At 50.2% G+C, this 6,392-nt stretch overlaps 1 long non-coding RNA gene across 1 annotated transcript; it reads right to left on the bottom strand.

Annotated features, from left to right (window-relative positions):
* Positions 1-2,404: 2,404 nt before the first annotated feature.
* Positions 2,405-5,707, bottom strand: LOC147358490 (uncharacterized). The gene is made up of 2 exons (XR_015142347.1): positions 5,519-5,707; positions 2,405-3,178 (listed from the first exon to the last, which is right to left on the bottom strand). It is a non-coding gene; the product is annotated as an uncharacterized LOC147358490 (long non-coding RNA).
* Between the last annotated feature and the right edge of the window lie 685 nt (positions 5,708-6,392).

The raw sequence follows: 6,392 nt of genomic DNA, 5'->3' as shown, positions 1-6,392 counted from the left end.
TGATGCACACTGAAGTTTAGGAACCATTGACCTAAGCACCTCATTGATCTGGTACTCGTTTACTTGTATCAGAGAGTAAATCCCACTGACACTATCTCTCTGAGCTTTTGCTCAAAGACTTTTCCCTGCCTAGAATGCCCAATTTGCCCTTCTCGTCTAGGATTTTTCATTAAATGAATTAATTTTAATAAGAGAAACCCAGAATGGCAGAAAATTCAGCTGCTGCAGCTTGGCAAGGTGCATGATTATCTTCTGGATTTGGTCTCAGCCGTCTCAGAGGGCTGGATATAAGCGCAAAGCTATAAAATTGTGCCATTTAAGAAAATGTCTGGTTCCAGCTGGAAAACCTAGAATTGGAGTTTGTCTCTCTTCTTTTTACGTGAGACCAGAAGGAGTGATCAGCGTGCTCCAACATCCTTCCTTTCAGCTCCACAAGTTCCCCCAGGCCTCCTCGCAGTGAGGCCTCGATCCGAGCCCACATGGTCCACGGTGGGCAGCTCGGATGCTGGGCTGATGGTCCAGGGAGGCAAAGGCAGAAGCTGAAAGACCTTCTGAGACCTAGGCTCCAAAACTCACACAACCTCACGTTGGCCAGATTCTACACTCACAGGCCAGGCTGTATTCAAAGGGAGGGAGAAACAGGCTTTTCCTCTGGCCGGGACATTCAGTGCCTCACGTTGCGAAGGGGCCAGTGTCCTGGGATGGGAGGAAGGTATGGCCAGTACACCACTTACCACAGGTTCTTCCTTGTCTCTCACTCTGCTTTAATCTTACAGACAGCTTCATGTTTCCTCTGAGACATTATTGCAAATCCACTCTTGGTTCCAATTTTTCTGCGAGTCAGAGATTCTTTAGTTGCAAGGAATAGAAACGACTCAAAATAGCTCAAGGAAGCTGGGAAGAGTACAGATATCGTGGAAATGAAATGGGTTTGGACCTGGCAGAACCCGGAGCTGGGAGGAACTAAGAAAGTACCTTTTTCTAGATTACTTTGCTTCCTCTCTTCTTTATCTACGTGGTCTTGCTTCTACAATTCTCCCTTTTCTGTCTACATACCCTGCATCCTTGTGGCTTCTTTCCTTCCCTGTCATTTTGGTCTCAGATACGCAAGCTAGAGTCTGCTGGTCTGTGGAGGAGGGAATGCGAAAGGCAGCTGGCAAGTTTGTGGTGTCCAGACTGGCCCCAATTCCACAGTCTGTTATAGACCCAGAACCCCAGTTAACTAGAGACTTCTTGTCTCTGAGTTCACATTTTTATGGACAAAGGGCTCCCTGGCCCTGCAGTGGGCCGGCACCCTGGGATTAGTTTTCTACTCCTCATCCCATCAGCTCATCGGCTGCAAACATCAAGGGAGGTGTGACACGAAATGGCTTCCCAGGTACAGCCCTGCCCCTGGGCTGTGAGTGTGCTGTTCTTGGGGGCAGCAGGCTGTCAGAATTTAACTGTGACTTCCCTGGGGTGCTGGGGCCCAGGGAGAACCCTCAGTGTGTCTCCCAGGACCACAGTAAGAGGCAGCTTTGCTGGTTGACCCAGCAACCCTCCCCATGAGCACCTTGTCTTCCAGGCCCTCCCAGGGATTGCTCTTTTGCTCCCAGAAGGGTGAGCCCTTTCCTACTTGTGCTGTGGAGGTGCCCGAGGTCCAGCAGGAACCACAGGCTTGCTGGTTCTGCACTGTATGAATTGTGTAACCATAGGTCCATCTTCCCAGGCATCCATTTCTCCATCTGCAGGACAGGTGTGGGGTCCCTACCTCCCACTTGGGAAGGCCAAAGGTAGCAAATGTTAAGTGTCTAATGTATAGACAGTCCCTATATCTCAGGGAGTGTGTTTCTACTTATGGTTTTTCGACTTTACGACGGTATGAAAGCAATAGCATTCAATAGAAACCATACCTCAAATTTTTAATTTTGATCTTTTCCCAGGCTGGTAATATGTGGTACACAATTTCATGATGCTGGGCAGCCGCAGCCACAGCTCCCAATCAGCCACATGGTCAGGAGGGCGAATAATTGATATGGTTACAACTGTTCTGCACCCAGACAACCATTCTGGTTTTCACTTTCAATACAGCGTTCAATCAATTACATGAGAGAGGCAACACTTCCTTATGAAACAGGCTTTGTGTTAGATGATTTTGTCCAACTGTGGGCTGATGTAAGTGTTCTGAGCATACCTAAGGCAGACTGGGCTAAGCCAGGATCTTTGGTAGGTTATCTGTAAAACTGCATCTTTGATTTATGACATTCTCAATTTACATTGGGTTTATTGGGATATAATCCAGTTGCAAGATGAGGAAGATATGTAGTGGGTGGTACTGGAGATACTAAAAAGTGACGGCTGAGTAACAATAATGGTACTGATAATAATGAACATACCTTACTAAGAAATGAACTCCCTCGGCCTGTTTTTTTTTTAAGATTTATTCATTTATTGGCTGTGGTGGGTCTTTGTTGCTGCACACAGGTTTTCTCTAGTTGCAGCAAATGGGGGCCGCTCTTCAGCTGCGGTGGCTGCTCTTGCTGGGGAGCACGGCATCTAGGCGCGCGGGCTTCAGCAGTTGCAGCGCGCGGGCTCTAGAGCACAAGCTGTGGCACAGGCCTCAGTTGCTCCTTGACATGTGGGATCTTCCCGGACCAGAGATTGAACCAGTGTCCCTGCATTGGCAGGCAGATTCCTAACCACTGGACCACCAGGGCAGTCCCAGCATGTGAGTTTTAAGGGGATGAATCTCTTACTGCTTGCAGAAGAGTAGGACCGCATTGGCCCTGGGGACATAATCAGTGGGTATGGTACGACTCAGTTAAGCGACACCTTGGGTCTCCTTGATGCCTGGGGCAGGTGTGTGTGTGCATATGTGCAGACGTGTGGGCGTGTGTGTGTGTGGACGGTGGGCCTCTGGTGACCCACAGCTCCTAACTTCCTGATTCTTAAACCTACACAGCTAGGGATGCGAGCTTCTCTGCTGCAGATTACAGCAGTGTCTCTAAAGCTGGGCTCCCTCAGGGCCTTTCTACTTCCTCCCGAGGTCAGTCAGGTCCCTGCGAGATCCAGGGCCCCGCAGCATGGGCTAAGTCCTGGGACACGCTGGGTGGATTCTGGGACAGGTTGATGAATGTTGCAGACCCCTTTTTCTTCTTTTCTCGACCTTCCTTGTGGTCACAGCCCGCTTGGAGCACCCCTGTGGGAACATGGGGTCTGGGTCAGGTAGAATTCAGATTTAAGAAATCAGTTCCCAGGCAGCGCACAGGGACTGAAGACTCAGGCTGCCTGTTGGCAGGCAGGGGCAGGAAGTCGAGCCCCTTGCGTACTGGCTTTAGAGTTCAGGTGACTCAGACGACAGCTATTGGCCAGCTTGCCTCTGAGGTCTCCCTGAGATGGTCTTTAAGCCCTTTGTCCCAAGACCTGCTGCTGCTGCTGCTGCTCAGTTGCTTCAGTCGTGTCTGACTCTGTGCGACCCCATAGACGGCAGCCCACCAGGCTTCCCCCGTCCCTGGGATTCTCCAGGCAAGAACACTGGAGTGGGTTGCCATTTCCTTCTCCAACCTAGTGAAGTTCAAAGCCTTCTCCACTTTTGCTAATTCCCAGAAATGACTAAGGACCACAGGAAGGGGAGGGGTTCACCTGTCCTGGATATTCTTCTTCCTTCTGGGCCCATGCTCCCCAGACATGCTGCCTCTGAACTGTGCCTCACTGATCCTGATGTGAACCTGGCTTAATTTCCAGAAGAGAAGCACCAAAAATTTACATAAAATATTCATGAATGCAATATCTTCTACTGGAAAACCTGGGGGGAGGGTGGGCCTTATCACAAAATGCACATTCTCATAACTTCAGCTGCTGCTTCTTTTGCCAGCTGTGTCGTATAGTGATTACCAGCTAGGGGGTTGGAGCCAGACTGTCTGGGTTCAAAGCCCAGCCTCACTGCTGTTTATTAGCTGTGCTACCCTGGGCACCTTCCCTACCTCTTTGTGCCTCTGTAAAATCTTTCTGTGAAAGTGAAGTTGCTCAGTCATGTCTGACTCTTTGTGACACTATGAACTGTAGTCCCCCAGGCTCCTCCATCCATGGGGTTTTCCAGGCAAGAATAGTGGAGTGGGTGGCCATTTCCTTCTCCAGGGGATCTTCCTGACCCAGGGGTCAAACTTGGGTCTCCTGCATTGCAGGCAGACTCTTTACCATCTGAGCCACCAGGGAATCCCCTGTATAAAATGGAGATGCTAATAGGATCTGTCCTAAAAGGTTGTTCTGAGGCTCAGGCAAATTAATGTGTGTTAGTCGCTCAGTCATATCTGACTCTTTGCAGTCCCATGAACTGCAGCCCGCCAGGCTTCTCTGTCCATGGAATTCTCCAGGCAATACTGGAGTGGGTTGCCATTCCCTTCTCCAGGGGAGCTTCCCAACCCAGGGATCGAACCCAGGTCTCCCGCATTGCAGGCAGATTTTTTATTGTCTGAGCCACCAGGGAAGCAGGCAAATGAATGAGTTCATAATTGTAAACTGCTTAGAGAAATGCCTAACTCAGGAGGTGCTCTAGAAGCAACTAGTAAATTTAACCCCTTTCACTTGAAAACTGGGACTTATCATACTGGTTATGAAGAAGAAATGACATTAAAAGCATTGTGGACTTTTTTTTTTTTTTTGCTCTTTGATGGGGCCCATGCACCCGGAAGTCCAACTCCCAGCTTATTTGGGGAAGAATTCTCAGTCCCTGAGGTGTGGGTGGACCTGGAGCCCCTCCCCTTCCACCAAAGCCCTTGGCAGCTGAAGTTCAGACCTATGACCTTGCCTCTGTTGTCTGAACCCCTCCCCTCTGGAACCTGATGCCAAGTTACAGGAACAGATGGTACGTCCTTCCCAGCGGCAGCATCGGCTATATGCCCCAGCCGGCTTGTCTATTAACATGACTGTGGTTGTGGGTCCTACCCCGTGGCCTCCCTTGGTTCCTACCTGTTTTCTGAGCCTGATTCACCCAATTTTGTGAGCTCCCCAAGCTCTATCTGTGGCAGACTTCCGCCCTACCCCTCAGGAGCATCTCCCCCACTCACTTAGGTAACGGACTATTTAACTGGGCTAATGGCTGCTAGGCACACATCTAGACTCCCCGGCCTCCCTTGCCACAGGTGTGGCTGTTGAACAGGCTCCAGCTGATGGGGCGAGGTGAGCAGCAGTCAGGGTACACCCTCCAGGGGGGCCTTGCAGGGAGAGACCACTCCCTCCCCTCCTTATTCCCCTTCCTGCTAGCGAGCAGTGAACCTTCCTGGAGCATATGCTGAGGGCCTGAAAAATTCATGGAGCAGAACCACCATTACATTTCAGCTACTTCCTGAAAAAGAAAGAAACTTCTCTCATTTAAGCCATGTTATTCCCGGCCTCCTTTCTCTGGAGTTCCCTGCCTTATAGGTAGCTAGTTCAGTTCAGTTCAGTCACTCAGTCGTGTCCGACTCTTTGCGACCCCATGGACTGCAGCACGCCAGGCCTCCCCGTTCATCTCCAACTCCCGGAGTTGACTCAAACTCACGTCCATTGAGTCGGTGATGCCATCCAACCATCTCTAATACACCTTCTAGTAGATTTCCTCTGTGGCTTCAGCTACCGGAGGTGGTTCCTTTATCTTTTTTGTTTTTTTCTGCTCTGTGCTTGTCTTATTCTCTTTCTTCCTCTTTCTCTCCTTTCTGCTCTTTTTCTGGGATTGAGCACCTTGGTTCCTGCAATGCACAAAGCGCGGAGTGTACACATTCCTTAGCGCAGATCCGGGTATGGATAAATACTAGCAATTGTTTGCATTGTTCCTCGCCCCCGCCATGCTGGATGCCCTGGGAGCTGGCGAAGTCTCCCTTCTTGCAGGGCAGCCTCCTCCCTCACTCTGAGGCTTGGGCACCAGGCCCAAAGTTCTTACCTCTCTCCCCAACACTTGTCAAAATATTTTTTCCAAACAACGCTACATATCTTCCTATGAGGAGCTCTGGCGCCAGCTGTTAAGTTAATAAAAGTCCCTCCCCTCGGATGGGCTTTTTTGGTTTTGTTTTGCCCGTGAGCCTGTCGTCCACCATTTCTATTCCTTTGATCTCTAAATGGAAAACAAAATTCAAGGAACCTGAGCCCATGGCCCATGGAGAGAGGCCTGGAGGGTAGAGATCAACAGGGCCTGAGCCAAAATGCAGCATCAGGTGGCAAATCAGAGAAGGCCAGACCCGGAAGAGCCTCAAGGGGCCGGATGGGAAAGTGATCACTGGATGTCAACAGTGAGCCAGAGGCCACACCGGGACTCCTGCTCCCTCAGTTTCCTTATCCATAAAATGGGTGTATTAGTATCTTCCTCACCTGTTGCTGAGGAGAAGTAACACAGACAGGTAAAGTGCCTGGCACATGTTCCCCCGGATGGTACTTGCTGT

Source organism: Bos grunniens, chromosome 15 (genome assembly GCF_055505025.1).
Source record: "Bos grunniens cultivar Pamir isolate PY7600 chromosome 15, Bosgru_T2T1.0, whole genome shotgun sequence".
Classification (NCBI taxonomy): domain Eukaryota; kingdom Metazoa; phylum Chordata; class Mammalia; order Artiodactyla; family Bovidae; genus Bos; species Bos grunniens.
The sequence above is the reverse complement of the archived record's forward strand: the minus strand, read 5'-3'. Positions and strand labels throughout refer to the sequence as shown.